General features: G+C 41.3%; 1 protein-coding gene across 7 annotated transcripts in view; it reads right to left on the bottom strand.

Moving 5' to 3' along the window:
• The window catches only part of IQSEC1 (IQ motif and Sec7 domain ArfGEF 1), a 348442-nt gene that overhangs the window by 152239 nt on the left and 180552 nt on the right, over positions 1-15651 (bottom strand). The gene's annotated exons all lie outside the window — the stretch shown is intronic.

The following is a 15651-nucleotide window of genomic DNA, read 5'->3' as shown; positions in this document are numbered from 1 at the left end:
AATGGCCACACACAAAAGCATCCTGCTAGCGATTTGTACGCTGTGGAGCTCAAGCATATCATGAGACCAAGACAGTGCGGTTCCTATACTAATTCCCCGGTGCCCTGGCCCACCACATTAAAAAGCAGGGATCATAGCAGGAACACACGCAAGGTGTACAAAACAAGATTTTGTGCAACCAAATAGATGCTAAACTAGTTCCTGGGAGACTTAGAAGGCCCCTCTGTTCACAGAATACAACTGCGCACAAAGCTCCTGTCCCTCTCTTGATATTGGAAATCCAAGAGTCTCCACAAGCAAGCTCTGGGAAAATTTCCTGGGTTGCCCACACAAAGGGTAAGGAAGACTTCAACGTTGAAGGCTCTGCCAAACCAGATCTCTCTTCCTGGCGCTCTTAGGCATTTCTGGGCACCACTTCAGCAAGCATCCCTTCGCAGCCAGGGAACACGGAACATCTGGGCTCTTGGGTTCCCTGCCGCACCGCTGCGACACCCAGACAAGCTGTGATGTGCTCTACAGAGATCCCAGGGAATCAGGAACACGAAATCAAGCTCGCTGTTCCTCTCCTCCCCACTTGCAGGGAAGCTCTGCTGCCTACAAACGCTCCGGTAACTCAAAACAAATTTTCATCACTTCAAACAGCTCCCAGATTTATGCACTCCTCCACAGATGAATATTAATTGCCATTTGATACTATCCTTCATTTTTGGTTATTAAGCCTCTAAGCTGCCAAAATTTCATCAAGTAGAATAGTAAGAGATTTGCTGTTCCCTTAATGCTGCACGTCTGTTCTCCAAACTCACACAAACGCTAACTGATCACTTTGTTACAGAGCATGACAAATATGCCATGAATTTCGGCAAAACTTTAATATTTAAATTTCTGGATCATTTGAAACAGAGCTGGTAATACAACACTCCAGAAGGCCCACAGTGAGATTTAGATATTGGGAAACAAAATATTTTCAGATATCAGCTGAAAGCTGTCAGAGTCCAACTCAAAATATCCAGAACAAATAATGTCCAGACTATAAAAGAAATTGTGCGAAACAAAATATACATACATACATATATATAGCATGCCAATTTGTGCAGATTTTTTTCTTTATAATGGGCATAAGCAAATTTTTCTCATTAGCCCTTACTCTCTACAGCACTGGGCTTTTCTCTGATGTCACAACTGTGTTAACTTTCAAATTGAACCTACAGAATTCAAGTGCAGTCTAAATAAATCCAGGGGAAACAAATGGCTCTGTCTGGTGGTGGATCTACATACAACTGACACTTAAAGCCAGAAGGCTGGCTCTACAGTGGTCCAGAGCAGGTGAGAAATAGAAGAGTGGTTCTTTGAGGGCAAACTTACCTTGTTGATGGGGACAGGAACTCTGTGAGTAAAATGCAAGAAAAGTAGCCTGATTAGAAAATACTAATTGCTAGATGGGACACTGGATGGGCTCCTATCAATTGATACATTCCATTTTATGGGTCATTCAGAGGTAAATTTGCTCCACGGGCTCATGAGGACACATTGAGTAATAAGAAGTCTTCTACTAGCTTTCATTTTACTTAAAAATAATAAATAGCCTTAATTGTGTTTAATTACGGCTCCAGAACAGGCTTATTTGACCTACTGAAGCTGACTAGATTTTACATAATTTCTTCAATAATTACTTAACCCTAGGAAAAATTCACTGGTTTAACTGATATCATCTGGAAATTTCTTTAACGTCTCCTCTATGATTGTTTTACTCCACAGTTTTTAAACATCATAAAATCATTTCATTTGTAGTTAGACAGTAGCATTTTTACTTATCTCGTAACTCCCAGATATTATTTCACTATAATTCTTAAAATTCAAAAGTCCTTCCTAAATGGAAGTGCATTTATTTCCAAACAACTTTTTATAAAAAGACAGTTCTGTAAAAAAAAATTACAAGTATCCTCAAGATTATCTGTTTTAATTCGTTTAGGGAATGTCTGAGAGCACAGGCATTTTAGAAAAGTGAATAGGATAAAGAGGAAAGTCTCAAAATCTCTGGTAACTTAGAACTTTTTTTTTTAAATAATACCTTATGTTTTACCTTCTAAAACTATTGTTTGAAATATAAAGCAGTGCAACCAAGGATTCTATACCAGCCTGCACCTCTCTGTTGCAGGCTTAAGCAAGTGTTATGCACTGAATGCATACTAATGAGAGCCCAGCCACTGAACTTAACACATACACTGCGTGAATTAAACTTCATGGTTCATGGGGCCATGCAGCAATGGCAGTGGCCATACTGGTAACTGGTAGATATAAAATCACATGGTCTCATTTATTGAAAATAGCTTAAGACAAGGAAATATTCATGAGTTTATAGTCCCACAGCAACTTAAAATGATTCAACCACCACAGTTTCCAGAAAACATGTCTATTCAGTGCAATTAACCCTATTCAGAGAATATTCCCTTTTCCTTTTCCCAACAAATGTTAGAATTCAGCCACTTCTTATGTCTATCTAATTCTTCCCCATTTTTCTCACCGATATCCTACCACAGAAGAAAAAAAAAATCACTGGAAGGAAAAACATTGTAATAAATGTCTATTTTCACAAAGATTTATCGAGCCTGGAGGAAGATGGCAGCAATACGTAGTTCTCGTAAATCACAAACCAGCTACATGATGTTCTTGCTAAAATAAGTTTGCAGGAAAGTGGGGCGGGGGGGGGCATTGACATTGTTTCCCGCATTGTCCCACCACACAAAGCAGCAGTGTTCCAGTCAGCCCGGGAGACGGGAACAAAACTACAGTCATGACTGAACCTTGGCTGGTGTTGCTACGCTGAGCTGAAGACAAAGATAATATTACAACGTAGGGGGTGTGCGTGTGTTTTTTCGGCAATGATAATAAGGCACATGCTTTGCTTTGAGAAGACTAGACACTGGAAAATAATGGAAGATTAATAATATAGAGGGCCTTCAATTTGAAAAAGGTTAAACAGAACAGTCCCCACTAATGGTTTGTTCAAGCAAGGTTAAAACCACGCGACGTGGGAAAAGGTCACATCCTCAATCCGTAACGTCTCCAAAGGAAGATTTTTACCAAAACAAGTGTCAAGTTGAGAGGAAGGGACTCTGCCCCAACTTCATCAAAGGAAGCCTGCGACTTTGATGCACTCTTTAATGTGCAACTATGAGAATAAAAGATGCAAGGTACCCATTTGATATGCAGTGTTAACAGTGCTAAGCATTTTTTCTAAATTGAATGATCAAAGTAAAATCTCAGTTACTGCAATGACTCATATGACAGCACCCTCTGAAGTTTATACACGTGCTTTTAGCAGAACGCTGAGCAATGGCAAACACGAATGACGTTTCGACACAACCAGTATTGTTCACTCAAAACGGTATAAAACTGCCAGGGAAGGCCAAATGTTTTCAGCCCAATCTGAAGTTATAAACATCTGAGAGATGGTTCGCCCCTATGCGTGCACGAACACACCTTCCCTCCCTCCTCTTCATGCTCCTCAGAGAACAAATACACTCTTTGAAGCTAGGATGAATTTCAAGCTGGAAGCCCTGGAAGAGAGCAAACTATCCCCTCCAAAGCCGAAAAATCCAGCTGTTTGGTCAATGCCTTTAGTGGCGAGGCATTGTAAGATGAAGTTATGCAATATACAGCCAATGCAGAATAGAGATAAATTTCTGTTATTTCAAACCTAAAGTTACCATCTGTATTACTACAGTACCTGAGTGGATCGGTTGAGATGCAATGAAGTCCTGAGATGACAGAATAAAATTATAAAGTATTAAAACGATTCAAAAATACCGTGTGCTTAAATATCAGGTGTTTAATGACTTTACATTTTCTTCCTCTTTATTGAAATTGCAAAACACTTAGTACACCATTAATCATGGATTTAAGAAAAATCCAAACCCAAAGAACCCAACAGCCATTTCCTATACACGAGAGAAAAGAGAATTACAGAAACATTCTTCTGAACTAGTCAAAACGCGATCCATTTTCAGCATCCTAAAAGCACTCTACCCTTCCTTATTTCTTACGCAAAAATGACAAGTCTTTGTTCTAAGGACTGACACAAGTCCTACTGTTTGCACCATTACATTAAGCATTTCCAGAACCTGTCGCCTTTCAGTCTTGTACTGTGTGCGCTTAGCAGTAACAGCTCGGCTCAATTCCCTTGTATCAGCGCAGAACCTCAGAATATACTAGCACATGCCAGTATCACAGCCTGCTTTAGGAAGCGTCAGAAACCTTCACACTGCGGATGCTTGAAAATTTCAGGCAGTGCAACCATCCTCCTGGGAGGTGCTAGCTGCGCCACAGCCCGCGCACCCGCAGGACCCAGCTCACACTTGCTGGACTTGGTCCCCGAGCACAAACCGCCTTTCAGCAACTCATGAAGTTAACGCTGACCCTTGGGTTAGGTGCATATCTAATTTCAGGATGCAAATATTGTCCTCACCAGAAGGCTTACTGGCAAGGAGTAGCACCAGAATAGGGCAGCACACATAAACCAAATGACAGAAGAACAGCACTGTGCAGCTTACACGCATGTACTCCTGGCCATTGCTTTTGGACTTGGTACAGCCACTAAGCAAAAACAGCACAGTTCCATGGAACAGGGAGCAGAGCAGAGCTCTTGGGCGAAGAGGCGGTAGAAGTTCCGTTCTACCCCCTGGCTGGCTTCCCTCACACCAGGCATCTGATCACTTACCAACGGAACAGTCATCCTTACATTCTGTGGCTTGGTACTCTCTACCCAAAAAGGCAACCCAAAAAGGAGTCATCCTGAGAATTATTGCAGCAGAAAGTTTAGTTAAGACACTCTAAGTACAGAGGTGATCACAACTATGCTTATATTTAAGCAGCAATATATTAATATGTAGTATGGTATTACTAAGTAGACTTGCTCGCATTGACTTCAGGTTTATTATCAACATATATATGATATATAGTTAATTTTTTAGGGTGAAACCTGTTTTTCCACTGGCTGTAATCAAACATTAGCCAAAGCCTCATAATGAACGCTCCATCATCATGTTAGAAATAATTTTTAAATGTTTATTTGCACTTATCCATTTACTTCCCTTACACAAACTCCCACAGATCAGCCTTTGCTCTTATAGTCATAAATGTGTATAGTCCACGGAGGTCCATAAAATTAGCATTAGAATTGCATTAATTATATTTACGGTGGGTATTTGTAAATTGGTGTCAAACCTTTACTTTTAATCCCAAGATTACTAGTTTGTTTACAAAAATAAACAGGGTTGTGTGAAGGGAGGAGGCCATAAACACAGCATATGCAAGAATTAGCTGTACAAGAATGGAAACAAACTGTTTTGTCCAAATAGCTTTTCAAAGCACTAAAGCTTTAAAATAGCTTTTAGGAGCTTATTCCACCCTGTAATTTGCTTGCTTCCAGGGTTCAAGATTTGTAAATAGTGATGAATTTTGAGGGGGTGGCTTACATATGTTGGCTTTGCAGCTCGTTGTTAGTTTAACAATTGAAAAGGGTGAACTTAATTTACTTATAATTAAGTTTACTGCTTAACACAGTGTGCTATGGTAGTGCCAACCTGCTCACTGAGCATGACTTTTAAACAGATTAAACATAGCCTTGCTTTTAACAGATTAAAAAAAATAAAATAATCTTTGCTTAACAGTTTTGGCCCTTCTGACTATAAATAAATATTTAACAGACTGTCTTTGTGCAGTGACAATATGTTGTGCATAAAGAAGAGATGGTAATGAGACACAAGGCAGCGCTGATTAGCCTCCATCCCAGCGCAACCTTGATTGTGGTGCCGAATGACACGCAGCCCATTGTGACCTCAGGGACTCCTTACACAACCACAAGCAGCAGGATTACAGCTTCATCAGAAATACTGCATTTTGCTTTCTGAAGACAGGCACCCAAGGCAGGCTCCCCACCGACCAAAAGCTTCAGCCAGGAGACACGGATGTTTTTAAATACACAGGGAAAAGCGCAGCTCTCACAGCAAAAATACCAGTCTTGGTATGTCCTGGAACATGGCTGGAAAGGTTCTGGTTTTCCTGAAATAATTTTCTAGAAGTTTCCCTGCTGCTGCTCATAGCAGTTCACCACACTATTAGTAACTGTTTATGTACTTAGTAACTGTTTATGTACTTAGTAACTGCAGTTAAAAAGCCCAGAACACAAAAAGCCACAGATCTAATCAATTTGGGAGCTGGCAACACAGAGCCTCAATAGCTGCCAGCGTGCTCAGCGCCCCGCAGGTCCCGCAGGCACTGGGGAAGGGCTTTGAAAGGCGCTGGGTCCATAGTGGGCAGCCCCTGGGAAGGCTCTGTCACAGAGACACCCCACCGCAGCTTCGGCTCCCCACCACGTGTCACCGGGGCACCCTTCCACCAGGGGCACGGAGGCGGACAATGGAGCCTCTTACGGTAACGTATGTTAGAAACATCCCGCCCTCGCACAATTCATTTCTTCCATCAAATACAGAATCAAAGCAGCCCTATGGAGAAAGGCTTGTTACTGGTTTCCTTATGTGAAGATCAGATATGAAAACAGTGCCAGACACAGGAAAAGCTACACTGTGTAGCTGAAGAAGTCTCCCTGCATGAGCCACAAACTGCTCCAGCTCCACCACTGGGGAGCAAGATGGAAACCAAGACACACACTAAGGAGGGTTACACCCCCAGAAAAAGCCATCGGCCAGCCTTTTAACCTGGTCACTTGCCCACAGATTCACCTTGTCGTTGTGGGAAAACCTCGGGAGTAGACTGGCAACATAAAAACCAAAGCTTAGTAGCCACAAAAAAGAAGCCAGTAGAGAAGGAGAAATCAAGTTTAAAATCTATTGAAAGATCTGGATTTGAGGTACAGAAAGTTAGTTAATTCTTATTGAATTTACCAAATAATTTTAGTATAATCACATAATAACTCCCCTTCTATCTTTACATCTAAAATCCCATTTAAATCTTTTGGTTTCTTTCCAAACACTGCTCAAAGGTAGAAAGTTCATTTAAAACATAAAAATAATCCAAATCCTGAACTCAGTATCACTAAGCTACAGCAAACAAATTATCCCATTCTACACAAAGTAATTTCAGGAGTGTCTGTTTCAGGACAAATTTCAGGAAAAATAAAAATACATCTATTTTAGGTTATTTCAAAAGGTGGTTTGTTTTGTTTTTAACAAATTAACTGGACAGAAAAACAAGTATTGCAATGGTCTACAGAAAGCAAGGTCTGACAATCCTATTTGTTTACTCCTAATGGGAGTTTACTCAGTACCTTTGTAGTCCAGAAAGAAATCATACACTATGTAATGGTAAAGCCACTGAAAATATAATGGGCTTGTCTACATATGTAGAATTTCCACTTTGTACATACACAAGAAAACAAACTATTACTACCTGTAGAACAAGGAATTGGCTGAAAATTGAGCCAAGACTTATAAGCACCACTGAAGAGAAGAAAACAAACTGCAGACCTATCCTGCATTACCAGGGAAATGCTCTAACAATGCTGCAGGCTGCTTCGCATCTCCAGTTTGTTTCCATGGAGTTCACAAGGTCCTTCTAGGTAGGGAGCTGAGGAAGGCTGCGCCAGTTGCACTGGTGAGTCAGCTGAATGACATCTCTTCGTCACACAAATACTTGACATTTTAGAGAAAAGGCAGAGAAATCATCGCATGAACTGTAACTAAACTTGGCACACAGGGCTGTAACTCAGTTGGGTTATTTGGTCCTAACATGGTCAGCATGAAATCTGAAGAACAGATGTAACTGTTGGTAATAGCCACCTCTTTCAAGGCTATACAAAATAAGAATTATTCAAAATACGGATACACACAACTCCTGAATTACAAACTTGCTTAGACCTTGCATCTGTTTCCGTCAGCTAGCACAGAAATCATTAACAGCCCACTTCTGCAGTGTATTATGCAGGACAAAATAAAAATACTACCAAGAAATCATTAGTCTAAAATTGAGACAGCTGCTGTCTTATTCAGTGGGCTTTAGGTATCCATACACAAAAAGAGTAAATACAGCTCCAGCTGAGAGTTCTGTCCTGAAGCAAAAACCAAGGCCATGGGCTGTAACACGTGGTATTTGTGCTGTGTACTGAGCAAACCCAGGGATACAGGATTCCTAGCAAATGGGTGTTTAAAAGATCACGTTCCAAAATGTTTTAGCAGATTTAAGTGAGACACACAATTAGCTTCTTGGTACCTTCAGCAATGATCCAAGTTCTGTTTTATTTTGCCTTTTTGTGATCAAACTTTTTCATAAATACAAAAATCAGTCTTATTGAAGATTACTTCTGAAACTGCATAAGATGGATTTCCTTATACCATAAGGACAAAGAGAAGGAAAAGCATGAATACTGTGAAGAACTGACAATCTTAAATCTTGCCTTCCTCAGCTGTGGCAATAGATAAGGAGCATTACTGATCTGGGAGACAGCATTACAAAGACAGACCTTAATTTAAACTATTCTGTCTCTAAGTATGGAACAGTGACAATGTAAAACATTAAGACGTTTCTAAGAAAGATGTCAATGTAATTGCAGTAAGCACCAGCGTAACAGAACCACACAGGACCTATGCTCTTGCTGAGACTGAATAAACAGAATACAGTGATTCTAGCGCTCCAGCACGGTGTCTGTGCTGTAAGCCTTTTACAGAGTATTTGTTAACCCTCTTGATGCAGTGCAAAGTTATATGGAGGTTCTTACTACACTGAACAGATAAACTTGCGAGTCCCCACGCTGGTTTAGAGCTCAGTATGGCTGCCTCCCCTTCGCAGGGTCCCATGGGCAACTTCCAGCCCTGCAGGCTCAATTCTACTGAATAATGCTAAGCTGGGACATGAGCAGTCCGTTTCCATCAGTGCAGATGGCTGCAATTGCTTCGTTATCTGTTAACCAGAGGATAAATGAGAACATAGCACTGCCTGTCTTACTGCTGACAGAGGCTACAAATAACTACATATCATAAAACTACGTATCATTAGCAGACATTGTACAAGCAGCAGGACAAATTTCTAGTTTGAAAAAAGCCATCATCTTCTGGCATGAAAATTCACAATGGTGGCAGAATAAATAAATGTAGTTGAAGCAAACCTGCAGCTTAATCCCAAATAAAAATTGTTTAAATTTATCATCTAACAGCTAAGAAGCAAAATCCACTTGGAACATCACAGTACAAATACATGCCATCTGCAATGGCAACTCAAAGTGCGCGCGTGTGAGCAGAAAACGCAAATCTGAGCTCTATCAAACCTTTGGTGCTAGAAGCAGCACGGTATTGCATCTTTTTAATACTAGGGAAAGGAATGCAAAATAATGTATTAAATATTTAAGACACTGTGCTAGATATTGCTCTGTGAATAGCTGCTGCTCGTCACAGTTCCTTTGTGTGAACTGGCAGCACATGGAAGAAAGGGAACCCTGTTCACCGCAGACTGATGCTGTGATCCTCCCCACGTTCATTTACATGGGAGGACCAACTTATTTCTTTATATTCCAAAGTGCAGCTTCATGAAATGGGAATATTTACCCTTGCTTGAGGATGGTCTGAAACCTAGCACTGATGAGCACATTAGATCCCAGTCTTACTACTCCATTTGGGAGGGAAGCCCAAAGCATTTAAACACAGTGGGCAACAGGAAGGCAGCAGAAGGATCATACTCCACCAGAATGCTGTCCTCCCACCGGAACAAAACTGGAAATGATATTCCAGCTGTCACATTGGTCAAATAAAATCATCCCTTCCTGTTCCGTGTGAGCTTTCTCTAAGTCACTTCTATGAGCACTGACAGGACTCCAGGATGTGTGAAAGCTTGACACCCAACATGTTTTACCGACAAGTGAAAGCAATAAACCACCCAAGTATCAAGCACTGCGCAGTACGGTGCCTTCTTCATAATGCTGGAGCTCACCACCACCCAGAGAGCTGGGTCATCTCCACTCTGCTCCCCCTTCGTTACCTGCTTTGTCACCCAGCTCCCAATGCGCCCATCGCTCAATCAAGTCACTTAGAGAAGTAACAGAAAAAAGCAACAAGCTGACATTTGAAGTAATTTTAGCCTCCCACTTCTAAATTCTGCTCAGCACGCGGTCTTCGCTTGAGCTGCCCCTCATGAGCAGAGCCTGGCTTTGCCCAGCGGTCTGCCAAGCCGTCAGGCAGGACACGCTCCCAAAAGGAAGTGCCCTGAGCTCAAGGGACCCAGCGGCTGCAGTTCAGCATTCACTTTGGTTACACAGCCCTTTGCCTGATGTCCCAAACAAACGCCCCTGAAGAAACAAGCTGTGGGAAATTCTAATTTGAGTATCAGGGATGAGAAATTAATGAGGAGACTGAGCTCCTCCCAGAAATTAAGAGGAATCTGATGGATATATGGCTAGAAACTCTGCCATAATGTCTTTTCTGGCTGGAGCATCATTTATCAGACATGCATGTCTCCTGCATTAATTAGCACAATCCAAGTGAATCAAGATATCTTCAAGAACTAAAGGCAGACTAGCGTAAAAGCATGCGTGCCTTACTCCGACATGTCTGCCTGGGCACTGCAGCGGAGCCCTGTCAGCGATGAGGCACTGGCCTGGACGGATGCTTGCTCAGATGCGGCAGGGCTACTCCAACCCGCTGTTGCCACCAACTCACCACCGTGGTGGTGTTCAGTTCGCTGGCGGACACACTGCAATCTTAAAACAGGTCTGTTGCAAAGGCAGCAGCTCTCAGGAAACCTGTAATTCTTCCGGCAGCTACACTGACGTTTCAGTTCAGAAAACCTGCCTCACAGCAGCCTGTCCCAACTGCAGAGCTAAAAGCAGAACAGCCCAACGCCAGAGGTTTCCGCAGAGTTGCATGGTCAGTAGGCCAGAACTGAACACCACTCAGTTGATGTCAGTCATTGGAACAAAACCTGAAAATATAGTTCAAATCAAGCCTTTCTTTTGGATATACAATTTAATAGCTTAACTGTCATAACGGGCACTGTTCACCTACGAAAAGGCAGCACTTGGAAGAACTAGGAACATTGAATACCATTGAAATTCTTGCTTCTAATTTTCTCTTCTTGTACATTGTGCTCCAAGTATTTTAATGAACCCTTTAGACAAGAAAGCTCTTAAATACACGCTTAATGCTGCTCTTAGAAATAAAAAGCTTTCCTCACTTGGGGCTTGAATGACTTAGATCCCCGAGTAGAGTTCTGCTGGCTCTAGAGGTTTTGCACAGCTCTGAGCTGGAAAGCCCATACCGCCTGCCCTCAGAGTGCGGCTCATTTTTCCCAGGTCGCTAACAGTTAAAGCTGGATTACAAATCATAGCGGGCAATTGATTGTTCAGAAACCAACTGATTGATAGAGAGTTTTTTGTTGGATCTCTTCCAGATACCGCACAGCTATGTGACTAAAAGGCTTTCTTCAAAGACAGAAACAGATCAGAGAACAACAAGAGCTTTAGGAAAGATCTGCAGATGCTTTTCTACTTGGCATACTAGAGATGCAGCCGAGTTTGGTCCGGGCTGTGTGCAAGCTATAGCACAAGCTTGCTTTCATTTTGCCTCCTTCAGGAGGCTTTCCTTTGCATCACAGGTTTCTGTCATAGTTCCGGCAGTGTTCAGCACAGAAGCATGCCCAAACACTCATTTTTATTATGTGCTTTCCAAACAAAAATATAATCACAGTATCTCAAAGATATTTTAACTCTATAAGAAAAACAATATCCAGGAAATAAAGCCATCCCAACACGAACCTAAAAGCCATGAGGAAATAGCAAGATTAGCAAGCTCAGCTGGCTTTATTAATTTGAGAAGACCGTGCAAAAGTAAAACTGAATTTATGTACAGAAGCAACAGAATTACATTAAATAAAACTCTTCCGCTTACAAGGTTGGGGCCTGCATTCCTAGAGCAATCTGCAAAAGTAACAACAGGGGGAACTTAGAGAAGCTTCCTTTTTCAGAAATGCTCTAATTTCACTTTTGCAGTAACAGACTGTACAGTGAAAGATGTTACTTGAAAAATTAACTTTAAAGAACTCCCACCAGCTAGATTAACTCCAGCAATAACATCTAAAGACTAATGACCTTGCTGTTTAAGACTCTTCATCACCGTGTCTTACAATTCAGTTTCAGAATTCACATCAGTCGGGTATGCCTTGTATTTAGGCATCCCAGCCTTCTGCTGTGTTTTCCAAAGGAGCTGCACGTCCCCCAGCCCCGAACTCGGGGCTGGGGGAACAAACCTGTAACTTTATCAAGGAATCATTCATGACAACAAATGGTTTAGAATTTATTATCCGCTGAACATCTTATCAGTATGTTTTTCAAGTTGGTATCTTGCCAGAGGAACTGATTTCATATTAAAATATTTCAGTGATGTGGTTTTGGCTTTCTAAGAAGTAAAGCCCATCATTTAAATGACACTTATTCCCAGAGTTACGTGAAGATCAGATGTTTATTAACAAGCTTCACTACTATTTGCAGCTCAAATTTAGAACCATGAAAACAAAACCAACCCGTACATGCAACATGGGACCTGAGGTTTTCCAAAGAAGGAAGAGAAAGTGTGTTGTATATAATTCAGTGTGAAGACATTAAAGTTTCCAGATCTATGTTTAATCCTCTGTGAGGCAAAACTCCAGCATACTCATGTAATCTGAGAACTGAAGTGTTTGAAAATGTCTTGTTCAACAGTATGGCTGGACAAACTTACTCTCCATTAAAAGTTCTCCCTTCTGCCTACTGGTCAGAAGCAGCTACCTTTCCCTGGTTTTCTCTGCATATCATCCGCAAAGAAAGGGACCTTTATGAGAGTCATAAATCTGAAAAGACTGTAGCATTATGGGTAAGGTTTCTTGATCACTGTCAGTTAAGCACTTACAGCAACCCAGTTAGGCTAACTTCCATCTTTTGTGTGACTGCTTACCCACAGCATAAGCAAAATCATATAACTTACAGGGGGAAAGGACAGCAGCTTCAGTATAGACAGAAGGGCACTTTCTGCGTAACTCCCCATACCAGTATCCACCCAGGTAGCACAAGGATCTAAATTCTCTAAGTATCCTTGCATGGCATTTGAGATCACTTGACTGAAAAGTAACAGAAAACAAAGGCTGTTGAGTAAACCTAAAATGCATGTGTAATTTAAAACATGTGTTTGAATATCACGTGTCTTTTTCCAAGCTATAGTGTTACTACTGTCCTCCTAAAACAGCTAGCAGCAGCTCCAGCTAGCAGCAGCTCTGTGCAAGAGTGAGGCAGCCAAGTAAAATAAACCACATCAAGCTGAATACAAAAAAGAACACACCAAATCAGCCCCATTACATTATACCCTAAAAGCAGAGACTTACAACTTCATCCTTTAAAATGGACACTATTTCTGATAGGGTGTATCTCATTCATGCATACTTAAGAACATTATGCTTGCAAACAGTTCAAAGCCTGAAAGATCTGTTGGCACAAAGCAGTACGTGGCTGCACCACAGGAGCGGTTCAGTGATAGACTTTACTCTGCTTTTCATATTGGTTTATAGACTTAACATTTTGTTTCTCATCTTCACATCAGCAGATTTTAAATCCCTAGTTCAGAATGAGTGCTCTGAGAGAAGTTTGCAGCTGAAGTATTTCGCATGTATTACCATATGCTGCCGGCACCTCCCCGTAGTTTGCATACCGCAAAAGCTTACATATGTACAGAAAAACAAAAGGCTTGAAGAGGAGCCTTATTCCCTTGCACAGATCTGCAGGCAGCACGAGCCACACTCTATGCTGCTAGAAGCTCATTTATCACGTACCATGACAAAGCTATTCGATCCTGTATCTGTCCAGAAACATCAGTATTACAATTTAGGAATGTAATACTTCATATTATATAATCATTTAATTCATATGATGCAACCCATTTCAATACATTCACTTGCAATCTATGATTATTTCTCTGCACATCAGCAATCTTTTTCTCTGATTACCGAGCATTTAACAACCAGCAGCAGATTACAAGATACTGTAGATCGATGTGCATGACCCTTTTGTTTCCCAGGAAATGTAACAGAGTTACACAAGCTGTTAAGTGGATTCAAAGACCTCCATCAATGTGCTGTTTCCCTATTACTCAGTAAAGCTGCGTCTATTCTAGGATTTTCACAATTTCTGAAAAAGAAAATTGACAGAGGTATTCACTTAATCAGAATCAATAATTTAAACTGTAGTGCACTGTATCAGTCAGTGGTTATGACGCTTTTCAATAAGAAAAACAACTTTTTATCACTACACACGCACAGTAAATGTTTCAGTAATGCTACTCCTGTAGGCTACAGACCTAATGAATCGAAAATGGGGTTAGAATTTTTTAAAAGCGTCGTTTTCCGGAAGAAGAGGCTTACAAATCTAAGTTAAATAACATGCAACTAGCAAACTACCACAGAATCTGAAAACAAGCACAACTGGAGCTACGTCAGCATGTCTGTGGCAAAACAACTAAAAGTGGGGTTAGTAGTGTGCGTGCTGGACGCAGGGTGGGGAAGCCACAGAGCAACCTAGTCAATAGAAAGGAAACACGATTTTCCAGCGAAGTGGCAATGCACATTTATCAAGTGTGCTGAGCGAATGTACAGAGGCACGTTAACTTTCAAATACACCTGAAGTTGAGACAGAAACTTCCCTGGCAGTACCAGGTGGATCCCATAGGCTACAGACTCTTCGGCACCAGTGCTGGGTTTCACCAAGGGCAGCTGCAGGACTGCAAGTCAGGGGTCCTGCACAGGGCCACTTCGTAGGGGCTCTTGTCCAACATGTAAAAACCCCAGCATTAGGGAGTTATGCAAATACCAGAGTGTGTAAGTAGCAGATTTAATATATATATAAATATGTGTGTGTATATATGGACACATGCATTTATACACTATAGTATATATAAAAAATTGAATTTACCATAGTAACAATTCTAACTTTTCAGAATAAAAGGAGCCAGCTGAAACCACAGTAAGATGACTACAAGCGTTACATCACTTCAGAGTTCACCAGGGGTTGCCATATTCATTCTAAGTTCCAAAGAGCATTTTCAGCAGAACAGTTCAGGGTGACTCTGTACCCACGGGAACTAGTACAGCTTCAGTGTAAACCCAGAAATCAGACTGCAGTCCCAGATGCGCCTGGGAGAGGCCAAGGTTCTGCCTGCCATCTGGATGCAGCTGTACATGTTCAGAGAACAACCATACTTGGGAAACTGCTATATATGTGTATATATATGTATGTATACACACAACACTGAAAGTGTTTTGGAAAAGCCCTCAAAACACAAAAAATATGGAAGGAAAATGTCTAAGTACCTGAAGAGCATAAGCTTTAAATAAATCTTCCACATTCTTCAATTTCATACTTATTACCCAAAGACTATTACACCATTTAGCTTTTCAGTAGCAGAGAGTTAGATGAAACAAACAACTGGCAAAAACTTGCACAACTGGCTACAGCAGGCACTACTTTGTCTTCCTTTCTAGCCTCCACAGCTACATATTCTGCCACTCCAAGTTTTGACAGATCAAGCATCTTACAAGGAGGCTAATAAAAATTGCCTCCAAATTTTCCTGTTCATGGCTAACCGTGGCCTTCCTCAAGCTGGACTAGTTTTGTGGCTGAGACGAGTGCCT

This window comes from Falco biarmicus, chromosome 4 (genome assembly GCF_023638135.1).
Source record: "Falco biarmicus isolate bFalBia1 chromosome 4, bFalBia1.pri, whole genome shotgun sequence".
NCBI lineage: Eukaryota > Metazoa > Chordata > Aves > Falconiformes > Falconidae > Falco > Falco biarmicus.
Note: the sequence above shows the minus strand (reverse complement) of the source record. Positions and strands in the feature narration are given on the sequence as shown.